Source organism: Motacilla alba, chromosome 2 (genome assembly GCF_015832195.1).
Source record: "Motacilla alba alba isolate MOTALB_02 chromosome 2, Motacilla_alba_V1.0_pri, whole genome shotgun sequence".
In the NCBI taxonomy this organism is placed as follows: domain Eukaryota; kingdom Metazoa; phylum Chordata; class Aves; order Passeriformes; family Motacillidae; genus Motacilla; species Motacilla alba.
This window is the reverse complement of record NC_052017.1, coordinates 17,402,068-17,428,649: the sequence shown is the minus strand read 5'-3', so window position 1 is coordinate 17,428,649 and position 26,582 is coordinate 17,402,068. Positions and strand designations below refer to the sequence as shown.

Below are 26,582 nucleotides of genomic sequence, written 5' to 3'. Positions count from 1 at the left end.
TACACATCTAGAACTGTTCTGCTTCCTTGTAGCAGGTCGTGGCAATGTGTGTGAGCTGGTGGACAGCAAGAAAATGAGAAAATGTATTAAACTCTATGGATCTGTAGAGTGACATCTATGTCCTTGCTACCCCATCTTTTACACAACTACCTATTTCTTCTGATGTATCATGACAATGTAAAAGGCAGGTTTTTAGACTAGAAAGATGTTAATGTGTTGGTGAGAGCTTTGGTGATTAAATTCTAAATTATTTTTACCCAGTAGTTACCCAATTGCAGGTGTGTCATGGCTGAGTTGTTCCCTGCTCCTTTGTTCTTTCTTTTTTACCCTGGAAATGATGTATAAATGTAAAAAACCTCTCTTGTGCTATGGCCCTGGTCTGCATTCAAATGTCTAGTAGTGGATCTGTTCCACTCAAAGTGAGAGATGTAAGTTTCCAAATCAGAATAAGATGATGAAGAAAAGAAAGATCTTTATTTATTTACATTTCAGTAAAGCTTCTGAAAAACCCCTAGATACATTTGTAAATGCAGGTTTGTGATGCCCAGGTGTTATTTTTTGCAATGTCTAACATAGAAGGAAACATCTATTATAAATTCACTTTTTTTATCATGTACAACTATAATCACAGATTACAATCTATGATTGTAAGTATGATACAACCCTTTAAAATTTATGACATTAATTATAACAGCTCTAGTCTCAGCCAATCTGAAATGTTTGGTGCAAGTTGGATCAGACTAAAGAAATGAAAGAAATGGGTGAGTTCTTCTTTCGAGCGCTGAATGTATGTGAAACAATTGCTGTGTTCCCTTGCATGCCAGGCAAGCCTCACAAGTTCTTGCAGACCATAAGTAAATGGATGTGTGGCTGAGATGGTGTCTTGAGGCTAAATGCTCATGAAATAATAAATCTGAATAAGTAACAAAGCAGCCTGTCAAATACAGGGCACATTGTTAGATGTTGATGCTTGAAGGCTGGGAGGGATGGGTTGCCCGAGGAATGATAAAAATTATGATGTTTACAAGACATATTAAGTTGTGTAAAATGACTACATATTTCAAAGCAGGAAATTGTACTAATGCAACTTTAGGGTTATACTGTTAAAAATCATAAAAATTCAAGGAATATTGAGGTTAAGTGTCCTATGGCAAAATTGGTTCAGGTTCCCTGTGTGCCCGTTTTATAGTCCTGTGTTGCATGTAGTAGTACAAACACCAGCCTAACCTACCCTGCAGCAGGCAACGTGCAAGAGGCAAAGCAGAGGTGTAAAATTACCCAAGAGCTCAGCAGAGATAAGGCTGTTTTAGCAACCTTCTTTTATGTTTTTTGGCATAGAAATAAAACCATAAATGTTCTGCAACTACATTAGCTTGGCTTTAACTTGTCTAATATCCTATCATGCCTGCTCTAAAGCAAAAGATAGCAGATGCTTCTTTCAGGAGGAAGAAAATATTTTTTTCTGATTAACAAGGGGTTGTCTCTGGACAGTGCTGAACCACTGCTGTTCCACAGCTACTGGTGGTACTGTTCTGCCCATTCCATTGGAGGGGTTCCACTCCAGATCCATCTGATGATCAGATCAATCCCTTGGCATGTGCCACTACTATGGGGTAGTTCCTAATTTTAGGGTTCTAAACTTGTATCGTTTTGCAATTGCCTCCCTTTTTGTGGTGACAGAGGTTGAAGAAGAACTTGTGTCTGCCTCTGGCTTTGCTTTCCAGACTGGGAAGAGCAGTGCAGGCTGAGCCCCGGGCTTCCCTCGCAGCTTGCCAGCCTTGTGGCATGGCTGCATTCAACTTCTACCACTGAAGCTTTCATGGAGCAGAAGCCAGGCTTTAACTGAGTCATATATTCAAGCTCTTCCAAACTGGAGGAGAATCTGTTCTGGTCTTTGAAGTGTCTGGAAAAGTCACTCTCCTACTGACTCTGTGTAGAATTCTCTACCATATCTTATACTTCAATCTCCCTCTGTCTCTTGTGTACACCTACCAGCTGCTGTGCCTTCATTTATTTTGTGCCCCAAAGCCACCGTTTCTCCCTCTGAAATGTTTCTGTCCATTTGTTATTTATTTGGAACTCATTTGACCATTTAAATCAGATATTCAAGTCCTATTAGGACCTCTAGAAAACTTTATTTGTGTTTCTGTGTTTTGAATGATGGATTAAAGAGCCTCTGGGAAACCTGTGTTTCATGGATGAGGTGCAGGTTGTAGGTGATATGTGAGTAATTTTCTTTGTACTTTCCATGTCAACAAACACCTCCAGCTTCTATGAAGCTTCCCTCAAAATTCATTGTATTGCCAAAACATCTATCTCTCTTGAGCTGTAGAAACTGTATTTGAACTATGTATTAAGAAACAAAGCCAGGTTGGTTCTAATTCTTGGAACAGGTGTTGGTGGTTGTTTGCTCTGCTGAGAGGTGGAGGTATTTTTGCTTCTATCTGAAGTTTTTCAGAAGTAGTCTATAAATGTTTCATTTTCTACTCAGGTGTTCTACCTCTAACATAAATCAGGAGTGTCTGTAAATGTAAGTGTTCGGGGTGGGGGTGTGAGGATTGCTTTTGGCAAGAAGAGGAATGAGGGTCACATGCCAGGAAGATGTCTGCTGAGATAAAACATTGGGTGGGTAGGTATGTTAAAACCTGTTTGCATCTCTGATTAAAGAATAGTTGTTTTGGACCAGACAGCTCTAAGTAAATGCTCTTGGATGATGAGACAGACAATCCTGCACAGACCCCTTTTTTTTTCTCCCTGCAAGGTTACTTTGATTCTGGGTTATGACCACAACCAGCAACACAGACAAGGATAACAGCATGGGGGCAAGTGGATAGCAGCAAAAGATAATTGGATGGCTTCTTTCTTGGGACAAACAGGTTGTATCTTTATTTAGTTTTGATGATTACTTTTACCTGCATGGTGCAAAATTGTAGATACACTAATTCAGGTACCTGGGTAAAACTGAAGGTTTAATTTTCATCTAGGGGAGCAAAAAGAAGGTAATGTTGAATTTCTCTAGAGACTCAATTTTTGGAAAATTACAATATTATGCAATGAGAAGCAATTTTTTCTACACTATGCTCATTTTCTGAATATGTGCACAGGTCTATAGCAGGCCATGGAATTAAGTACTAATTTAATCAGTCACTCTTTGTGGCCTGTGGCTAAGATTTAGTTTAATATGACAAACTTCAGACTTCGATTTCATCCAAGGCATCTTCAACTGAAATGGAGCATTCAGTGAATATGAAGAAAAGAAATATGGGTGCTCATCTTCATCTCATTGTTTAATAGATTACTCTGGAATGTTGATAGATGACTTTTCACTGGGTTCTGTTTGGAAAGAGACAAAGTGCTGTGGTTGATGGCAGAAAGTTCTGCAGACTGTCATACCTTTCTGTTACATGTCTTTATTCAGGGTTTTATGCCTGATTGCTTAGGAGATAAATCTTGTCTCACATCAAAAGATATATTTCCCCACTTAAGACAGTTCTGGCCTTCAATATCAAAACTTCTCCTCTTATACAAAGATTTATTTAGTGCAATTTTTTTCCTTGGTCTTTGTGTTGTGAATCTGGGTTCTGCTTGACCTCTTATGTAACAGAATCTCATTAAAAGATTTGGAACTTGCTCTGATTCCTTATTCCTTGACACAATGCACAGTTGGGTTTTTTTTTGCCACAGTGTTTTGCCAGAATTAGTGAGGATTATTGACCTATTGCCTGTGATTGATGTGGAGAAACACTTCTGTGGAGTTTTTCTCCCTGTTGTGATTTCAGCCAAAAGTGGAGTTTGTACCTGAGGAACTGAGAGTGATGAGAGCTCCCTGATCTACTCAAAGGTCGCAGTTTCCCTCCCGTTTGTGGTCCTGCTGACACTGGGATGGTAGGAAAGCAGTAGCTTTTCAATGAGTAGCACGTTACTCTTTATCCAGTGAACTCACTGACTAGTCTCTCTCACTTGATGCTCTTGAGAAAAGCATCAAGTGACTCTAATTATATAGCAGGAGGTGATAACCTCTTTCTTGTTATGCTTGATTTCACAGAGCTCTGGAGCATGCTGCTGTTTAGTGCCACACAATGACCAGAGGTGCTCTGAAGGTCTGGTGAGAAGTAGCTGGTAGTTGTGGGATTGTCTTTCCTAAGAAGAAAGTACTGCTCAGCCTTGAAGGAATTCCTGCGTTCAGAGTTAGGCCTTATGAGATGACAAGCTGCAGGGGAAGCTCATTAATAAACTTGATGGGATGAAACGTGAGTGCAAGGTTTCTGGAAGCTCTCTCTCTCTCTCTCTGCAGTTGTCTTCCTAGCTAACATTTGGAACAAACACAACATGGAGGTGTCATCAGTATTGGCCACCCACCCCACTTCCCTGCCCCGAGAGTCCAGAAAGATGAATAATCACAATAGGAGTCACCTCAAATTGGTATCCAGATGTTCTGGGTGCAAATGGCAGATGCAGCTGTTGAAATGCAGGGAAGCCTGCAGGGGGGAAGCCAGATATCAGAATAGCTGATGATGAGACAATCATCTGCCGTTTATGTCTAAGTTTTGCTATCTAATAGGGGAATGCAGAGGAGGGTGGTTTATCTTTAATGTCACTTCATGAACACAGTGATTAAAGTGCTTACACTGGAAGTGAGATTTTGTTAAAATGTTTTCTTTTCCAGAGAGAAATTCAACCCTGCTCTAAATTAAGTGTTTTAGGAATTAAGTGATTGAGGTGCTGAGAAATCAGTGGAAGAGTCTTTCTATGTCATTCTCTGTTGCCAGGACTGCTTCTATATTTTAAATTTAAATAATTATCAGAGAACAAGTCCATTCCTTTATCTCGTGTCAGGTTCTCACTCCAGCCTATATAATCCAGACAAGACACGACGTGAGAGGTTTTTAAAATAAGCTAGAAATGCTCGTGTACACTATCCATCCAGACATTAATGCTGTTCGTATTCCTATTGTATTGGTGGTTCTGACACATATGAGTGTTTCTCACAGCTGTGCTGCTCCATTTCATTTTGTCTGAGAAATAATGAAGGTGAGCATGAGAGTGATGCTGTCCTTAGTGGGCAGGTTTGGAACCCCTGGAAATGATGAGTTGTCCTTGGGGCTAGTTTGATTGCTTGCAGGCACAGGGCCTCCCAGCCTGGGCAGCGCCTCCAGGATTTATCTCTAAAAGCCGGATGAGCTCGGTTAGGAGAAGCACTAAGTTTTGCGGGACCTTGCAGATGAGTATAAAAGGATTTTGATATTTTATGTGCCTAGGTTAGCAGATGGCAGATGCACTGCAGTACATATTAATGTAGAATAAATAATGAATCTTAGAGAAAAGAATAAGAGGAAACATCTGCTGAATTGAAACAGGATGTATCATATTGACCGAGAGAAGAAGAGCAAGTTACCATGGAGAAATTCTCAAAATGGGCAATACAAAGAGCAAAAAACACTGTTACTGTAAATTTTTTTAATCTTTTTTTTTTTTGTTAGAACAGGCTGTGTTTTTTAGGAGTGTATGATTGCTGTGCAGGAATATATATTTGTTCGTTGGTTTGAAGAACTTCTCCCCACTTGAACACTGAGATGTAGGGCACTTAGAGGCCATGGCCATTGCCCACCAAGGGTGCATTTTTCTGAGAAATGTGCCAGTAATTCAACAGAGAGTGAAGCAATGCTTCCCATCTGCATTAATGTACCAAAATTGTGGTGGTGCAGAGTCTTAAGAAACACAAAGTTTCATTTTTAGGTGCAGGATCTAGTTGCTCATTCTGTTGAATTCTGGTGTCTGAACCCAGAATTGAGCTAATTTGTGGCAATGCTGCCTCAAAGTAACTGGCGAAGGGTTTACTATAAGCAACCAAATTTTTTGAGCTTTTGGTTTGGTGAAAATTACTTTCTAGGCAAACAATTTTTTGGTTCATTCCAGCATTGTTGTTGTGTATGTGTTAGTGAATTAAATTATTTCTTGGTCTTTCCATTTATAGAATGTGAAATAAGGTGGCATTGATATTGTTGACAGGTTCAATCTTTCTCCTTCCTAGTACAGAATTTAAATATCAGTGCTATAACTGACCCTATGTAAGATAGGTAAAAAAGGGTCAATTCCCATATTGAAAATCATATGAACTAATAGTAGAAATACTGGTAAAACCTTTTGAGTTTTACTTTGCCTTGGCTTTGTTTTATGAATGGTAAATCAAAGAGCTTTTATGTAATATTACTCAGTATTAAGTGTGCACATTAGCCAGGAGAAGATCCATATAAAATCATAAATGTTGCACAACTTTATGTTGCTATACAAATTATAGTGGTCGTGTAATATTTAAAGAATGTTATTCTGCTTACTTTCTATTTTAATATTTGTCAGAAAAACACAGTCAATACATTTATCCCTTGTATCCAGATACTGTGCTTATTCATATTTTCAGAATAAATGATCCTGCAATCAGTGAGACTGTGATATACTTAATATGTATGTTATAAAAATAGACTGACCGAGACTCTGAGATTCCTATCTAGGTTTTCCCATAACCAAAAAGAAAAAAATGAATAATGTGACCTTTACATTAGAATACCATTAATTATTGCACTTCAAATACTTGGATGCTGATGAACAAGTACCAGAGGGTGGAAAGGAGATTTCCTGGACTATGAGGTACAATGTCTTGTGGTGCAAGAGAGCAGCAACCCTGTGGAAGGGTCTGCACAGATTTCACTTTGTGATACCATGCCCTGATGACAAGATCAAGTACCTACAAAACTGAGTGGTGTTAAGATGACCTCGATAAGTCAAATGAAAATGTGAAGTAGTCTGGAGAACTAAAGGTGCCAAATTCTTCTTAAGACAGAGCTGCTGTCAGCAGCAGCCTTTAAAAGTGCTTGGCTTAGTGGTTCTTTCCTGTCTGGGACTTAAAATAAAATCAGGAGTTTTTCTTCAAAGAAATAAAAAATATCTCAACACCCCTACAATAGTAAGAGAAATTTGTATCTCTCTAGTTTGCTACCCTGGGACAGGACAATGAGCATACATAGTTGTTCTGTGTATTTGTTCTTATCTCTTTTTACCTGTGTTTTTTTCCTACTATCAGGTTTATTTCTGCCTTGTTCACTTCTGCTGAGACAGAAGGTGGGTGCTGCAATACCCATCTCTCTTCTTTCTTGAAAGCTTAATGTGAATTAATTTCTTAATTTGGTCCCCTAATGAAAGAAGTAACTCTAGCTGCAAAGCTATTCACTCTTATCTCAGTAATTTTATGGGCCACATGCAATTGTTGTGTCTAATTCAACACATTTCAAAAATAGGAACATGGCACAAAAAAAGAAAAAAGGAAGATGATTAAAAAAAATTTAAAAATCTAAAACAAATGAAAATTACTGGAAAACTTGTTGAATTGGCATGTCGTGTTTGCTTGTGTGTAAAGTGTCACTTAAATAAAGACCTGCAAGCAGATCTGGGATGTAATTCATAATAAACATAGATAAGCATTTGAGTTAACATTCCAGGAAAGCAGGCACTTTATGATGTTGGGATGAGAAAAAATTACTAGAACTGGAGAAACCTAATGATTAGATAAAGCCAAACTATGTAGATAGGAATATTGAGAGTTAAAAATAGTAAGCTTCTGTGTATTATGAATATTATCATGATTAATAAATATTCTGACAGAAATACTAGAAGGCAGTAAAGATTCTGCTGAGAGTTATGAAGTTTTCCTTGGAGAACAGGATTTAAAACTCTTTGCAGTATCTTAAAAGGGGTCACTATAGAACCAAAAAATTAGTTTCTACCAAATGCTATTCTGTTTTGAACTGTTAATATTTGTGAATTATTGGCAGCTGTGATCTAACAATTATGCCATCTTTCCTTATTTGCATTTCCTGTCCAATGTAAAATCTCAGCAGTTATTGTATAACATTTTGCCCTCTTCAGTGCTTTATATTTTTCCATATTTATCCAAGTCCATGAGAAAAATATTTAAATTGGCTTTACAGAATATTTCCGTAAAACAAAAATATTTGCTAATTGAACGTAGAGAAGAGTGACCAAGACAAGACAGTTGTGTAAAAATATCCCTCCCAATGTGCAAAACATGCACATTACGTTTTTTAAACATGATTTTACTCGGTTAATTCTGTTTGAGATGTGGCTGTAAATAAGTTAGTCAAAGACTGAGTTGCCTTTGACAAGATCTGTGTGTATGTGTACAAAGTGTACTTTATAAATGTATGTGTGCATAGCAGCAAATGAGAGAAATAGCACAAGAGAGATATATGTGTGTTTATATGGTTTTGGCAACATAAGTTGCGAGGTTTAGGCCACTGGTCTCATTTTCCACATTCCAGATCTCAGAAGGGCTTCAAAGAGCTGCTAATTATAAACCAAGCCAAACCTCTGCTTGCTTTGCTAGGTATTTGAGAAATGTCTACGCACTCCTTTTCCAGTGGAGAACCCCTGTGAGTCCCAGTGCCTGAGCTGACACAGCAGCTCGGCAGCAGAGCCAGGAATGGGGTTTGGGGCTGCCCCAGCCTCTGGTGCCTGGGGCTGGGCTCCCATGCTGGGCATGGGCTGCCAGCACAGCCCTGCCCAGGCAGCAGCTGCACTGCAGCCAGGATTATTTCTTCTGGCAGCAGCTGTTTGCTCCCAGTCACTGTCTTTTTCCAGGATTCTCCCTTGCCCCATCATCTGTAGTAAATGCAAAAATTTCATTTATGCAGTGGGAGGGAGGCCATGACTGCTTTAATAAGTTGTGCTGTCCCTGCCACTGAAAAAAAAAACCCAGGCTGAATTAAATAAATTATATCAAAGTATTTCCATATAGACATTTTTATCATGATTTAGAGGCTCCAAACCATTTGTTAAAATGCAGACAGTCCAATTGAATCTGCATAAGGAGCTGGAGAGTTGCTATCAGAACACATCCCTCAGTTATAAGGTACCTACCTTATTTTATTGATACTTTGCTTGAGTCTACTGGATTAATGTTTGTTTTAAGTTAGAAAAGCTAAATATTTGGCTATGGGTGAAAAAGATGTAGTGTTTTTTATTCTCCTAGTGCTTTCATTTCCAGATGAACTTAAATAAGCTTATGCTGGTAGGTTTTATCTTATACTGTGAAGCTCTGTGTCTCACAAGACCAGCTTGTTATTACACAAATTTTTACTGATTTTGCCCCCAGGAATTTGAAAAGGGGAGAAAATTGGAGAAACATTAGGTAGAACCAGGAAGAATATTTTTTTAGTGGCTGAAAAACATTACACATAAGTGATTTTATTATTTTTATGTGCAACATTGACATCTTGCCTATTCAACCATTGAAAGACATATTAAATGAAAACTCAGTAAATGTGTGCAAAAACATTTTCAGTTATAGGGTACTCATACCAATCACATATTTAAAAAGTAGGTGTTTTAATGGCTCAAACTTTGGGCAGGGGCTAAGGATCTGTTTTCATACAGCTACTGACCTGTAAATCTTGACAGTTCCATTCTCCTGATCCTTTTCCCATAATTTACAGTCAAATACAGAGGATAACATCTCTGGAGCAAATAGTCAATCTTCAGCATTCAGAGCATGTCCAATATAAAACCCACCCTAGTCTTGGCTGGAACTTCACCACCATGTGAAAACACACATTGTTACTAACCCTATAGCAGGTCCTGAAGCTGGTTTCAGGTTCAAGAGGGGAAATGCCTGGGTAAAACTTGCTCTAGGAATTTAGAGAATTGTTGTAGCAAAGCTATAAAGTCTGCACTGCCTGGCAGTACAATCACTCACATGTCAAATAGCTAATTAATGTTCTTCTTTATTGCATTCTGTGCCCATATCTAGTAACAACCCATACCACAGCCCAGGGATTTTAATGATGTTACAATAGAAGTGTCCTTGACTGTTTTATTCAGGGGTCCCTTCTAGGAGCTTGCCAGGGCTGGTAGAGCCTCCTGCTGCTTCAGTGCAAGGCCACAAGAGCTCTTTAGGAATGGAGAAACAGCTGGCTTGGGAATTTCCCTTCTTCCTTTGCTTGTTTCCTACCTTTGTTTTCCTAGCACTGAGCATAAACCAAACCCTACTGCCCTAGTCTGCCTTGTGCTGGAGCCTGGGTGTGATTAACCCGGGAGCCAGGCACTGCTTGTAGAGAGTGGTAAGTGACAGTTCCACCTTCCAGAGCTCGTGATCAAAAAATATTCAATGCCTATTTAGGATATTGGTGTCTTCAGTCTGGTGCCTGAAATTTCTCAGTATAAAACAAAATTAAATGAAAGAGTATTGAGCATTGCTTTGCTATGAAGCCAGCAGACTCTGTGCTATTGCCTATGGTGATGCCTAGACAGGCATTATACAGTCAAGTGCATGCAACCTGTACTCCAGATTTTAATGGTGCTGCAGTAAAGGAAGTCCATCATTTAAAAGATGCTTAAGATATATTTGGAGAGGATAAACTGTGGTTTACTGTGTTGTGAGTCAAATGAGAAATGGTCCTCAAATTAGCCAGGCCATGTTTGGAGCTTTTAAATCTGCATGGATAATCAAAATGTTGGATTCTTATTGCAATAACAAGCTAATAGTCCAGCACTTTTGATCTTTGGTGTTTTGATTTTGCCTTCTCTGCAGAGCAGCAGCCCATGCACCTGTAGGCACCCAGCTCAGCAGGGCTGTAATTTTCATTGACTCCAAGATACTATTGAATTTTCATTGACTCCAAGATACTATTGAATTGTTTTGAAAGGCCAAATATTTACTCTGATAACTACTTCTTCCACTATATTAGTTTTGGAGGTGTTTGAAAGCATCTTCATTTCTGACTGCAGAAGATGGTGGATCATAGTTATTTCCCTGTGTTACCTATTTAATTTCAGAATTCCCAGTAGGTTTCTGTCCTGCAGGATTTTAGGATATTTATTCCTTCAGTTGCCCTCTAATATTCCTCTTTGACATTGCTGGAAATGTTTTGGGTTCATTTCCATCAGGATTTGAGGTAACACACATTTGGTGTTCTTTTCAGTGCCGCTGATAGAAACACTCACCTGGTCGAGGTTAGAAACTTATTTTTAGAGACACGGGCCTGACCTAAAGGCAAAATATAGAAATCAGTGGAGCTCAAAATTGACTTTGCTGCTTTTGTGAGTTGTCTGCATGTGCCACAATCCCTGTGTTACACTGCTCTGCAGTAGGCCAGAGCATCAGGTCTGACTGGTGGGCTCATCACTTGCGGGGACAGGACGGTGTCACCGGGGAGCAGCACCCAAGGACAGCATGAGAGACAATCTGCTCGAGAGCGCGGAGCCCACCCCTTGAATCTGTGAGTTGGCTTCTTGCCTGTCTGATAACTGAGGCCAGGATGGGCTGACCTTTGGAGGCACGTGGACTGCCTTCAGGTTTTGGGGGTGCCCAGTTTGCCTGCTGGCACCTCCCCAGCTCCAGCAGCTTCTGTTCCCAGGGAGAGGTGGTGGGACAGACTGACGTGAGCCCTGAGCTGCCCGCTGCTGATGCAAGCTTTCAGCAGCACAGCACTCTCTGGCCTGAAGGAGATTACACTTCTGGCAGAAACAGGATATTTAAGATTAATTCAGAACTCAAATGATTATTAGTAGTGTTGCAGTGAGATAGTGTTTGTGGGGAAAAGTGGTACTTTTCAAAGTTATCACACCACTAAATGGAGGAGGAATCACTGGCTTTACTGAGCAGCTCCTAGACTTCAGGCTTTTTTTTCTTTTTTTTTTCTTTTTTTTTTAAGATTGGTTGTGACCATCCTAAGTAGGTCAGTGTATATTTCAAAGGTTTCACAAAATGCTAGAGCTCTTAAAGCCTGATTAGGAGAGGTTATTAAATGCTTGCTTTTGGTATTTGCTCCTTTGTTCAGTGCATCGGGTTTTAGTTCATGTCCTTTGTATCTTAATATTGCTTTGTTGCTTGAGGAACAGACTGCAAATTATTTTTGCTAATTTTTTTAAAGTCTAAATGTCTTGGAATTTTTTTTTTTGCTTTGGTATTTTTGATGCAATGGCTTTTACTACTTTGCAACATTATATGTAGAGTGAAGCTTTCTTGTTTTTTGTAATTTCTGCTTCATAATACTTTAATACTTTTTAAAATGTCCATTAAGTATAAAGATTTTGCTTTACTTACTCCCTATATTGGACTGCTGAGACTCATATAATCTTTTCCTTTCCCATTCATGAGTTCTGTTTTGCTTTTAGGGCATAGTTTATCTTTGGAGGAATGTTTTTCATGTCATGATAGACTTCTTTGCTCTCTTCCTCATACTGGCTTTTGGAGAAGGAGAACTAGAGAGACCTATTAGACTGCTTTTGGGTTTGAGGGTTGGTTTTATTTTTGTTGACTTGCTGTGCTTTTAATCATGCCTTTCTTATATGATATCTTCATGAAGTGGCCTGGCACAAGCACATATTTTTGTGTTTTATCGCTCAAGCTTTCTTTTAGCTAATTTCTGTGTTCTTATGTAATTCCTCTCTTTAACAAGTGAAATGAGGATGGACTCTGTGCATGGAGCCAGGCATTTTCTTCAGTATTGTGTTGAACAGCAACTACTGCAGGTGGAGAGGAAGACCTGGGCTTGTGAAGGGAAGAGGGAATGCATTGTTCAGAGGGAAGGGGGATCAGAGGGAGAAACAAGTGGCAGTAGAAAATACCAGGTTCAGATTACTTTGAAAAATACAGGATAATTTAGTCCCTGCGGAAAAGCATAGAGAGACAGAAAGAAGAAAACCAAAGGGAATGAAAAGACGTTGATAAAGGCACTATATCCATTAGAAAGTGGATGGACACGATGGACACTATATGGGAGCAATAGGAATAATATTCAGCCGTCCTTATCAATACCAAACTGCTCATAAGATTTTGATGCAAAGAGTAGGGCTCCCCCATGGAGGTAGTCCCTAATCTAAGCTTTACATAACATGCCTGCATACAACCTAATTCATATTTGTCATGAATGGAGATGCAAAAACTATTTGGTAGTAGAACCCTTAGTAAAGAGTTACTTATGCTTGAATTTGCATCCCTGGGTGAAATGCTGGTCTGACTTTAGAGTTGAAGGAACTCAGAGTCCTCTGGTGGTCTGAAAGTCTGTATAAGAAAAAAAAAAAGAGTAACATATATACTTTCATAATATTTATACAGCTGTAAGACTTTTACTTTACTTAAAAATTTCAGCAACTGCATGTTATCCAGAAATATTTCCATCAGCTTTTTGAACAACGAACTTAAGATCATGTGAATCCTAGCCCAAAGCCCATGCACATAACACATGTTGCATTGTGAGTTGATAGATCTGAACACCCGTTCCTTATTATTACCTTTATTTTTTCTTTCTGAAGAATATTTTCTTTGCTGCCTTAAAACTGATATGATAAGCAGATCAATTACATCAATCTGTGTTCCTGAAAGATAGGACAGACATATATTGTAGCTGCAGATGTTATGAAAATTTGACAAAAAATGTCTCATAACTTCTGTAGTGTTCAAGGTCATAGAAAATAAAAATCTCACATACAGCAGGAACTTGGTTTTAACCTGTGAGTCATAAAATAGGAGCTGTAAAACTAGTCTGTGAAATATAGTAGAAGAATATTAGTTGTTTTCAACTGACAATTCATTTTGTAGGTACTGAAGTAGACACAACTCTGTATCACCAGTCATTCCTTTGGAGAGAGAAAGTGTATGGTCAGCATAGTCTAATGTCTTTCTATGTGGAAAGGTTTTTATTCCATTAGTAGAATAGCTTGTTGAAATAATAAAATATGTACTCTTCACCTCTTATTTTCATTTCCTGATGTATGATACCTTGAACTGCTGTTGAGTAAAATTTGCAGCAAATGTTCTTCCTTGTTCTCATTTGATATAGTTCACACTCCATTAACATCCTGATAGAGAGAAGGAAACGTCCTTCTCTACTGCCTAACTTTTTATTTTCTTGTACCTCTGAGATGACTTTGGGATACCATACTGCAACTGCAGAACATCGCACAGATTTTAGATAATGTCAGTGCAGTGGGATGAATTCTGCTGTGGCACTCAGACTCGAAATAAATTTAATAGTCATATTCTGAATTGTTTAATTTTTTTCATAGATTTCAGCTGAATTTATCCTATTGTGCACAAATCTACTGAAGCAGTCACACTGTGAATGCCACTCTTGTTCTGGCAAATTCTTGATTAAACATATTTGCAGTCCCTTATTTAAAGAAAATTATTTCACATTGGAAAAAAAATCATTTGTTCATGACATTGGAGTAGAAAGGTGTTTTTTTTGTAAGAACAGAGTTTACTTTTTCTATTTCACGTTGATTAATGTAGTTAAACATGATTTATTTTTCAGATGAAGCATTCCTTTTTCATGTGTCTGTAGTCATTCCTTCATCACAGATTATATAAAAGTGGTGCTTGTATTTGAAAAATTTTCTCTTATACAGGTAGGACAAAACTAGACTCTGTAAGTCATCTGATGGAGGGGAGATACTGAATACAAGATTACTTTGAATACAAACAATTGTTAAAGAGGTAAAGATCTAATGACAGATACCAAAGGACCTGTCTGGATGGAAAAGATAAGGTGGCATAGATCACCTTAATGAGTGTTTCAGCTGAAATTCAGAATTCAAGTGCCTAAAATTGGCACCAAGAAATGCTGAATGCTTTTCATTCTTTTTAACTGAAATGAAAATAGAACTTACTTTGTCATCTGACAGGGTTGTGTTTATCAATCTGAATACATGGCCTGTCAGACACAATAAGTATTTGCAGATTCCTTTGAGGTCACTGGGAGTCGAGGGATAAGCAACCTTTTAAATCTACCCTGAGTGTCTGTGACAGAGTCCATGAGCCTTGGGGCAGGTGGCACAAGGAAAGGGTTAATTAAACAATCCTCTACGGAGGGGCCGGCAGCTTATTCTTATCTGAGGATCTGCAGGGGTATTGGGCTGGATCTGTGAGTGTCTGTGACTCTCTCCAGTCTCTGTCAAGTGAAACAGAGGAAGGGGATTAAAATGAGGCTAGAAGAAGCCTGGCTATTAATGGGAAGACTGAGATCAAGCAAACTCAAGGACAGTGGTGCCCACATTTGGAAATCTTATTTAACTTATTTAACTTAGTCCTTCACTTGGCATCGCTCGGTTACAATAAGAAGGGGCTTGGTATCTGCAGAAAAGTGTTCCACAGCATCACACTGGCCATCAGATTATACTTTACTGCTTTGATTCCTTTGTGATTTGTGTACTCTAAGACCAGCTGCATGTGCTCAGAGGAGCTGGTGCTGTTCTGACCTACTACCCTTGTCCTGTTTTTTTAACTGACTTTGTCACAGAGGCTGCAGACCAGAACCAAATTTTCTCCTTATCACCAGTTTGATTCCAAAGCAACATGTAAAAAGTGTTTTTTATCTGCAGAACAAACCACAGAAAAAGGCAAACCCCTTGGTGATGTACCTGTGCTATTACAATGTTTGAGTGTGAGTAATGTAAGCAGGTTTTGCCCCACGGTGTGACTTCTGTAATACCTCAGCAATAAACAGTATTTGTAAAAACTGCTGGTTTCCAAGAAGATTAAGAGAGGGGAAAAAAGGAGGCTGAAAGTTATATTTTGCTTTGTTAATAAATGTTTTCATTTCAACTTTTCTAAAAACAATCCTTTCTAGGATTTGTGTTTTGGATTCCTAATGTCATTTACAACAAGCAACTCTTAATTTGATTTGTGAGTCCTTAAAATCAGATACCAGTATTTTTGGTAGACAAAACATGAGGTATTTTTTTGCCTGTGATTTAAGCTGGATTTGAAGTTGGTATATTTAAAGACTGATCTGAGTCAACCCTAGTGGGAATAAATCAGAAGGTTTTCATGTGGGCTCTGTGTCAGATGGTGCTCAACATCTCCTAGCTGTGTAAATCAGAAGCCTTAGAAGTCTCAGCTCATGCTAGCAGCATGAGACTGCCTCAGCACCTCATGGGGCACTGTAGCCTTTGACTAACTGTTTTCTTGGCACCTTTCTAATCTGCCCAGCATGAAGCACTGCGTAGGGAGGAGAATTCCTGCATCTTTTTGATGGTGTTTTGGTTCCTCTTTGGTTGGTTCAGAAAACCAAGATTTTGCAAATTTTTGGTGTCTTGACTTGTCTGAGTGTTTCATCCTAATTTCTTAGAAAACAGCCAAATTTACTGCTGAAGTATGGCAGCCCCTCACTCAGGTGACAGGGAGGCAGAGATCTGTCACTGTACGCAGCATGCCTGAGCGTGGTGGAGGAGCGTGTCCCAAGCTGTGAGCCACGAACACACAACTCTCAGGGTGACCACTCACAACATACTCTGTAAGTCCTTGAAAGGCTGTGGAGATTGGAAGAAAGCCTTTATTTGACTTCAGGGTTGTGACTGAGCCATTAGATGAGATTTGGATTTCATCTTGGACTACAGGTAAGCTGCAATTTTTTTTTAATACACAGCCATTGTGTGAAACTTCTGAAGAAGATAATGGGTCATCCAGACACCTTTAACTGATTTAGGGCTTCTTTGTCATTATCTTAGATTTCTGTGCACTTCATAGGATTTCATAAGAAATAGCAGATGACGTCCTGATTTTTTAAAAGAAACCTTGTGAAACATCAGGAGATGTGGGAGACCACCAATTTGTGCTGATTGCATCAAGTAAAACCTCAGTACTTGTTATGGCAAATTTCAGTCCATATATACAGTACTGCACTTGCTTTCATGTGTCTGGAAATTTTACTTTTTCACATGTACCCATGAGGGAAAAGAAGTTATCTGTGCTCTTTGACAGCCTACTATAGTTTTAACATGTGCAGCTAACTTACAGTTCATGTTTTCTTCATGATTTAAAATGTTTCATATTCTGCTTCCTTGCTCTCCTTTGTGTTTTGCTTGTCTGCTGTAGGAAAAATTCTTCCAGTTTTATCTGGTGTGATCTTTTAGGAAGCTTCAGTCTCTTAGTAAACAAAAAGCTTTGAATTCAATTTGGATGAAAACTATTTTTATTCTGATTTTTGTATAATGCATGCATTGCATTTTGACTTGTGGAATTTTGGAAATATGACAAATATGATATTGTCTAGAAATTATAGGCCTCAAGCAAGCAGCTTCAAAGTGAACAGAACTCAAAACTCTAAGTTTTGAGTCCATGCTAATGAAATAATCCTGGGAAGATATTCATCTCCATGAGAGCCTTTACTTCTTCTATCCTTCAGAACACCTCAAAAAGTTTGCTGTTCTTGCTGTACCAGCTTAAGTAACTTTCACTTGCTTGCAAATCCTTGCCTGGAAGTTGACAAGCCCTTACTTGCTGCTGTTTGACTGTATTTTCAGGAGTGACACTGTGTCATGACTCACCCATTCTGCCCCAGACCCCCATGTGAGCAGTGTCATCAGGTTTCATCAGAGCACAGAGTCAAAATAGGACTAGTTTGGCTCACACTGAACATCACCTCTTTCCCCAACCTTCCCATATGGTATTTATTGTGCAAAAGGTTTTAATGGCCATCTATGTAAGATGTTGCTGAGCAGCCACGTGGATTATGTCAAGCCTCTAGGAAAATGACAATTTTTCATAAGATTAATAATGCTGAAAAAGGAAGTGTGAGCTTTGTGATTGAAGGCAGCTGTTTAGTGGGGGAACGTAATCCTGGGCACAGCTCACAGGGGCTGAGCCTTGCTCTGCTTTGTCAGCATGGCCTCTCTGCCAGCTCACTGTGGAACAGCAGCAATGTTCTTGCCAAGCTGTGGTGCTAAGCTTGCAGAGTGTTTCTATTATCAGTGTTATCCTCATGACCTGGTGAAAGAGGAGAGGGTGCATGTGGAGTAACAAGAAGTGGGTATCCCACAGGCACATATGTTTTGTGCAGCATTCTGCAGAGAACGCCACAAGCCATATCCAAATTCTGTTTCACTGTATTTTTGTGCAATTGTGCATGTTTCATAGGAATAAATGAGTGACAGCGTTCCGAATAATATTTTTCTGTTACCTTTTTTAATATCTTACATATAGTTTTGCATGATTTTCAATTTACTGCAGAATTTAACAGTCTGGAAGAAAACTGGTGTCTTTATAGAATAGAGTGGACTCTTTTCAGTTGGGAGGGACCTACAATGATCATCCAGTTTCAACTGCCTGACCAATTCAGGGCTCACCAAAAGTTAAAACATTGTCCAAATGCCTCCTAAACGCCTCCTAAACTGACAGGCTTGGGCCATCTAATGTTTCGTGGTTTGCTTTGAAGGTCAGTCAGGTGTGAGGTCTGGATCTGACTTGGAGGAAGGAGAAAAGCAGATCTTGCTTTTAAGCAGTCAGCAATTACCCTGTGAAGTATGGGTAATGTAAAACTTGACACTTACAAAGGCAACAGCATACTTATATATTGATTTTTTTTTTTTTTTGTTCAAATGTTGCCCTCTGAGTGAGAGGACTATAATGCTCCTCCTTCCTGCCCTAATCAGCCTTGGATCTTGCATGCAGTTTTTAAGTCACATCTGGTTGTTGTGGCTGATTCCAAGGTAGGAAAATTGACAATGTATACCATGCTTGCAGTTTAATTTGAGAAATAAGTAAATAACTTCCATTTGTTCTTGATTATTTACCTTTTTCATTTGTTTGTTTCTTTTGTTTGTTGGTTTGTTTTTTGCTTAAAGTTTAAAATTTTTAACTTTATTATATGGTAATCATATTCAGCACATTTTCACTTATGTCATATATATACACCTATAAAAATGTGTGCTTTGAAACTTTCTTATACTACATAGTTCAACACAACATTTGTAAAACTTGCACAGTCTAACCATTGAACACACAGGGGTTCAAAGCACTTGTGCTTCCATGCTGCTGGCAAAAATAAGAAAAGCTCTTGAATAAATTCTATAGAGAACTACTGTTTTAAGAAAGATTCTCCTGTGGTACTATGAAAAAAATATTCCACATAGTACAGAAGCTGTAGCTAAGTGAACATGTTTGAGTTCGATTTTAACCTTTTCAAAAATCTACACATTTTATGAGTTCTGGGTGACAGCTATTTCCTTCTCAATAACAATTTTTGTCTCACATTCAAAAACAAGTGCATAAAAAAAAAGAAAGTTTGAACAGTCCAAATCACCCCCTCAGCTTAAAAACCTGCCCCATCCACTAAAAAGCTGAAGCCACAAACACACAAAACTTTGTCACCCAGTATCTAAACCCAAGATAAGCTGTGTAGTAGGAGACTAATAGTAAAGGTCTCATTTAAAAAATCTTGAAAATACCCTAATATACAATGGAAAATCTGATTTTAGAAAAAATATAAATACTGTCATGTAAAATCAGTTTAACTACAGTTTTTTTCTATATGTGGTTCAGAAGATATTGAAGTTCTTTTTTTAAACTGTGATTCACTAAATTAGACTATGCATAAGACTCTCATCTAACACCATTTTATCAGGCGCTGGACCAAAGAAGGAAAGCAGCAATCTCAAATCAATGTACACCAAAATAGACACCAAATGGACACCAAATAGTTTGTTCTCTTAATGAGAGGATTTATGCTTTTTCCTTAGTGCATAAAATTCATTTCCTCTTTGTGTGTTTACATGTTTAAATTTACATTCTAGCCTTGAAAAACCTCTGAAAACCCTGTGTAAAGAGGGTTTTTTCTGGGCAGTGCTCAGTTGCTCATCCTCTCTCTACATCTCTCCTACAGCTTTCATGCTGATTATTGTACTTGCTCCATTAAATGCTTATTTCTTGGGTCACCTTTTCTTGAAATGAAAAAAATCAAAATCATAACTTTTTCATTTGGACATTTGACTCCATCAATCATGGAGTCAAATGTCCAGATGAAAAAGTGGTTTGTCTGTATGCAGGGTCAGCAGCGTCCTCGATCCCATGGACAGGGACACAGCCAAGAGGTTGAGAGGAGGAATCACGGCCCCCTGCTCAGCACTCATTAAACCTCACCTGGACATTGCCCAGCTCGGTGCCCTCCAGCACAGGCACACACCATAAACCAGAGGGCCCCGAAGGCACTGGGGGCTGGAGCTGCTGCCCTGGGGGAAAGCTGCAGGAGCGGGGGTGGCTCACATGGGCTCAGAGGCACCTTGGGGCACCTTGCAGCCCTTCAAGTCACAGTGATGAGACCACTGCTGCTTGTGTGTGGTGAGGGGCTGGAGACAACAGACAGAAAACAGAACGAGAGAGATTCAGAGTGGGTATCACAAAAATCATTCCCATCCGAGCAGGTTGAAGCAGCAGTACAGGGTGCCCTGGGGGGTTGTGCACACTTCATCCGTGGAGGCTTTCAAAGCCTGAGTGGCTCGGTCTGACCTTGCATCTGCCCCAGGGTCAGCAGGAGGTTTTCCTAGGGGAAAGTTTCCCACAACTTCTGTCTTGGTGCTCTGCTCTTTGGTGGGGATTCAAGTTAATTTCTTCTCCTCTGTGCCTTTAGCATCCCAGTTCCTTGCGAGGTCTCCTGCACCACTACTACCCTGGCCTCAAAGCCTTTTGCAGCTGCTGTGGTGAGATGCAAGCTGCATTTTTGCAGTGCAGGCATTCCTGAATAATCTCCACATATCTTCCACAATTCACTGTCCCTTTCTTTAAGAGCCCAAGTCCAAGTTACATGCTATCTTAAAAGTTGCTTCAAAGCTTTAAAGTGTATATAGAGTGAACTTAAATGCAGAGAGATGAGACATTTTCTTATCTTTTCCTGATGTGCTGTTGTGATATAGCAATGACATAACTGGCTAAACACAAGTAACTTCCACAAAACAAAGAATATCTCTGGCATCTAGTATGGTCCTGCCAACACTGCTACCATCAAAGATTTCTATTGCTTTTTTACTGAGCTTGAAGTTAATGAAAATTTAATGAGTTGTAATTAAGGACTGAAGGAATTGAAGATGCTTTATCAAAGTTTCCAAATTCTGCTTGGTGAATAACAGTAATTGACAAATGCAAACATATTGATTTATCCTTTATCCTAATTGCTATTCTGTAAATGGAATGGGCATTTCTGCCCCAAATTAATAAAAGACTTTGTTGAGGGTTTAATTAACTGTTTCTTAAATTCTTCATTCATCTAAAATTGACCTTCTGTGACGATTATGCTCCTTTAAAAAATTCCTTTTATGTAACATAATCTATAGAGGTACACACAGGCTTGGCAACCTACTATTAGCTTGCAAAAGGGAAGATTTATGGCTGGAAAACACCAGCTGCACCTGTTGTTTTTGCTGAACAAATCACCCTGAAGTACACCATCACTCCAGCCTGCCACTACATCATTTGTATTGCTAGGAAAGTGATTTTTTTTCTGCATCAGTAGTATATATTTTTCAGAAATGAGTCAAACCACACAGTTTCCCAAAGTCTAACCAGTATGTTTATGATTTCACTAGAGTCTTATGAATCATTGGTAAAATAACACACTTTGATTAATGAATAATATTAGCTATAAAAAAATTGGCTTAGATAAGAACTCAGGGTGTGGTGGTTTTAACCTCTCACAGAGTAAATCTGAGATTTGTGATTTGCAGGTTGCATGTCTCCATTAGCACCCTGTTGAAATTTGATTTTGTGTTCTTCATAGTAACCAAAATAAAAAGATTAGCCAATTATAAACTTTCTGGAAATAATGAGAATTATATCTGGAATCAGAGCTGTGGTCAAAGAGGCTCCAGGGGATCACATTTGTGTGTCACCTGAGCATAGATTTAAGTGGATTTTGTGTTGACATCCTCGGCCCTGAGGTTTGCTCAGGGCTGTGCTCCAGAGTGAAAGGAGGGATGAAGGGATCCCTTCCCTAATGCTCTGTCAAGCATTTGGAAAGGGGACTCAAAGCTGCTCCACAAAGACAATCCTCAGGGCAGCTCCTTGCACTAATGAGAGTGGGTAGATGGACACATCTCTTGCGTTCCACAGCCCATTTCTGTAACAACTTATCATCATATAGCCTCACCTACTTGAAAATATGCCTAATGTAGTAGAACTGTGATAGCTGGCAGAATTTCCCCCTTTTTTTTATCCTAATCTCTTTCCTCTTCTCTCACCCAAATTGCCTCTTGGTCTCCACCAGGTTCCCTCACCCTCACATGTCCAGTGCACCTGGTGGATGGTGTTAGGCTGCAAACTGCAAGGCTTCCTTTTTGACAGGCTTTGTATTTAGGACAGTAAAACTTGATGCTCTATTGAATAAATAGGAGATAACCACCAAATGGAAATAACCACCACAAGGAGATAACCACCAAAGAAGCAACTCTAACTGCAGAGTCTGGTGGCTGAGCTAGAGGTGGAACCAAGGCTGATGCAGACCATAACAGCTGCTGTAAAGTAAGTCATAGTTCACTTAAAAATTATAGGATTAAATCCTGAACGTGGACCAGACTCTTGTTCTATGGTTAGGTTCCACCAAATTAAAATTACCTGTGAAATTACTTTTGAGTGTAGAACTCTAAATACGTGGCTTTAATAACTAGAATGAAATCTTTGTCTGTTAAGGGATGTGTGACTGTGATCTTACTAGCTGCAAAATGAAATAGAAGTAGTCCCTGCTAGTGGAAGAAGATGGCTAATTTCTTTGTGCTGTAGAAAACTGTGGAGAGCTTGGAAGGAAAAGTTTAGACTGAAAATGTCCAAAACATTGTTAATCAAAGAAATATTTTACCTCTTTTTTTCTGTTTTCATGTAATCATGCTCTTCAGAAATATTAAGGTGTGTGTCATACTTGGCAGGTGACTGGTAATGGGATTATTGTACTCAGTGGAAGACATTGCTTTATGTGAAGTATACATTAAGATCTTGTTTTTAGACCTGAAATGTGTCACTTGCTTAAAGCTACCTTTATGGTCACTGCCTCCATTTTCACCATGTTTCATGGCTGCTAGCATCACAGAGTTTTTTGTTTAAAGGAGAAGCCAGTAGTTTTCTTTAGGTTTATACATTATCTGGGAGTTATTTGAATTCCCAACTGCAAAACTTCATTTTGTCATGGGAGTAAATAATTTACAAACTTGTCTTTAAAGTCCAGCAAAGATTTAAAAGATCCGTTTAATTCTAATGTTAAATATGGAAGTTGTTCACATCCTATTTTTCCCCTTCAAGGAGTCTTTATTGAGGTAAGAAACCTGATTTTTTTTTGATCCAAGTTATTCCAGTCTTTCCCTCTACAGACCCTTTCATTGAAAGGCATTTTAAGGACTATTAAAATGAGGGACATCATGAAGGCTTGCTCTCAGAATTTGTAACATTAATTTTTAATAGCTTCTGAATTATTCTGTTTATTTTATGGTTCATATAATAACATGGTAGATGTAGTGGTTACATTTCAGTGGAAGGAATTCAGGTCAGACTGGCTGAAATCTCCCTGATAGCAGACTGGTGCCCATTAAAAGCACTGGAGGTCTTAGCAGAGGGGAATTACTGTTCTTCTTTTTCTTTTCACCTATTTTATTTCTGTCTCTCTTTGCATGTGTTTTTCAGTACCTGCCTGCCTGTTCTTTATGCAGCAATCCTTATAACATCAATCTTATTTTAATGCTTTGGGATCAAACAGGAACATATTGAAGTCAAAGTTTTACTTTATTTGATTAATGCATTAGTACAAATGAAACAACTTTGAGCTAAGACTCTATGTTTTTTACATCTTTTAGTCATTACAGCAAACCAATATAGCATCAAGAACAGTCAGATCAGAGAACATTTCTTGGTAGATCACAGTAAATAATGGGAAATCCTTGGGAAAGAGAATATACATTCAAAACATCATTTTGCCAATTTCCTTTATGGTTCTAGACAGAACTGCTGGTCATGCAGTGTCCTCTTTATTTTAACTTGTGCTAACCTACTTTAAAATGGCCATTGACCTTTTTTAAAAGAAGATTATATATTTATATATTGTACTTGATATGGTCATCAGTTTAGTTTTCCATTCAGAAAATAGGTTGGGGTTCTTAATAACGTACTTCATAGGCTCTTATTTTTATTGATAGGGTTATTAGCTCTTTTCAAGATTTTTCTTGGTTGGAAAGACTAATATTTCCAATTTCTTTGCTTCATTGCCATCTGCTATTGTCTTCTATTTGATCACTGTATTAGATCTTCCCTTTGTGTTCCTGATGAACAATGTCTGATGATGGAGGTTGGAAGATCCATCAGGGTACCTGGATACCACCCCAAATATCTGCCAGAAATAAAGGAAGCAGCAGTTGCTGCATTCCTAAAGCATGCTATGTGCTGCAATCTCCTCGCTCTAAAGTACTAGTAATGGGGACCATTTGTTGTCATTTATGTAAATAAGGTAATAAATCATCAAATATGGTCCAGCAAAGCAGGACATCAAGTAATCTGCATAAAATCTCCAGATTTCAGAACATTTAGTCTCTACAAGTATGGGCACATTGTAACCAAGGAATATCTTTCCAGATGGCTTGAGCAGGTGAGGATGCAATGGCTGTGCTTTTCAGATGAGTAGTGGTAAACTCAGACTACCTGAACTATTACCTATAGCTATAGAAACATAATAAATGAACTTGCAGGTTTTTTATTGTTGTTTAACAAAAATGTTCATCTCTCCAGAGCTGCTCAGACAGCAAGAGACCAAGCAGCTGACTGTTTATAGGCAGTTCACTCAAACCCATGCAGCCAGCATTATATGGCACTTGTCATCTTGCTGTAAGGACAGTGTAAGTGACAGAAAGGATCGAATTCAGCACCAGTCACTTGAGATTTTGACACAGGAAAGAACCTTGTGCATCATTTATGTTGCACCGTGTAAGTAAATTGTGCAAAAATTAAAGCTTCCTGTATTCTGATGATGCACACTTAAACAGGACTTAGAAGATAAAGTATTTTTTTCCTTTGCTGTGATGGCCAAAACCACACAAAAATCACAGACAGCTGATCGGATTAGCTTCTTGAAATATTCATTTATGGATGTCTGAAAAATACCATGTCTCACAAGTAGAAAAATACATTTTATATTCTGCAGTTCACTAAATCATCACTTCCAGGGCTGCTCCTGAGAAAAGGACACTGGAGTGGTGGAACACTCTCTGTGCATGTCTGCAGTTTAGATGGTGCTGACTAATTATTTTGCTTTCAAAAAAGCCCCCAAGTAAATGTTATTGTAATACCTGACTATAAAGGGTGCTATATCTACTTGCTTTCCATAGGCCTTTGAAGATTTTTCTTTACATCCAAGGTCTGTTCTGGAAAAAGACTGTGGTAGTCCAGCCAAAAGTGCCAGATCTACAGCTGCCCTACAGAGATATTCCTTCTCACCACCATCTTCAAAGGATGACCATTGTCTTCCCACTCTTCTCTTCTCTTTGTAGTTTGCTCCTCCTAATGAGAGCAACCACTGCAGCACCCATACCCAGGTGCTATTGATGGATGAGGAACAGTTAAAATACTTCACATGGGATATGAGTGAATTGCCCTCATGCCTGAAGATTGTCCTCCTTTCCTTCATTTTGTGCTTACTTTTCTTACCTATTTTCCCCCCCTGTGTGGATGATGCAGAACTTTATGATGAAAGTGGAGTATTGAAACAATGAAAAGGACTTATCTGTGCCTTGACCATATGCACAGGAGTCTGTCAGTTAAGGATTGTGTTTCTGTCCCCTGGCTCATCCAATCTGCTCTTGCTCCCTACCTATTTCCTCTTCTCTTCATTCCAAGATTTCATTCAAACCATCATAAGGGATTGATTTTCTGTAAGGCATAATTTATCTTTTGTAAAGCTTTAAGCTCTCTGTGTTGTATTTTTGATGTGTTAGAGCTCTCCTAAAGGTTATTCTTTTATCCAGAGGTGGTCATTTGAAAATGATGCTTTAAAAAGCTAGAGAAGGTTGCAGTTATGCTAAAACAAATTAGCACCTAACATTTGAAACTAACGTTTTCTTCAGAGTAAAATATCAGTGTAGTGTTACAAATTGTTTCTCTCCCTCCTCAATTTATAGTGGCAATAAAGACTAAGCCAGTGATAGTTTCACTTACATAATTTCAGAAGAGATTTTAAAAGTTGGACACTTTTCTCTTTTATCATAAAACTACTAATGCTGTAAATTTGGCAAAAGATAATTTTGTGCACATTTTAAAATGATTTAAGAATCTCATGTGAAATAACTGCAGATGTAGAAAGCAGTATTCACATGTTACTTAATAATGAAAGAATAATAGTGATGATCTTCTGTGATTTATAGCTAATGGGTATTCCTTTAAGAACATATTGAGCCTAAGTTCTTATTTGATTTGATTAAAAGATCAGAACAAACGAAAAAGCTTTGAACCAAGACTGTAGAGATTTTAGCATTTTTAGTTATTACAGCCAAGCAGTATTGCACCAAGAACAGCCAAATCACAGCACAGTTTGCTCAAGTTTAGCAGCAATTTAAATATGGCATAAATATTCAAATTTTGTATTCTTTTGTGAGTGGCTGATATATAGAAAAAGGTAACATTCTGCAAAAAAAAAGTATTTGTTATGAGTTGCATGGGCAGTTGTTTGTTCACAGTTGTTTGTTGTGTCTGGAATTAGTGATTAACTCATCAGGATGAAGCACCCCAGCCTGCCATCAGAGTTGGCATCAATTGGAAATCTTAGCAACAATCT

General features: G+C 38.6%; 1 protein-coding gene across 6 annotated transcripts in view; it reads left to right on the top strand.

Annotated features, from left to right (window-relative positions):
* KIAA1217 (KIAA1217 ortholog) overlaps positions 1–26,582 on the top strand; it is a 357,281-nt gene that overhangs the window by 94,952 nt on the left and 235,747 nt on the right. The window lies entirely within an intron of this gene.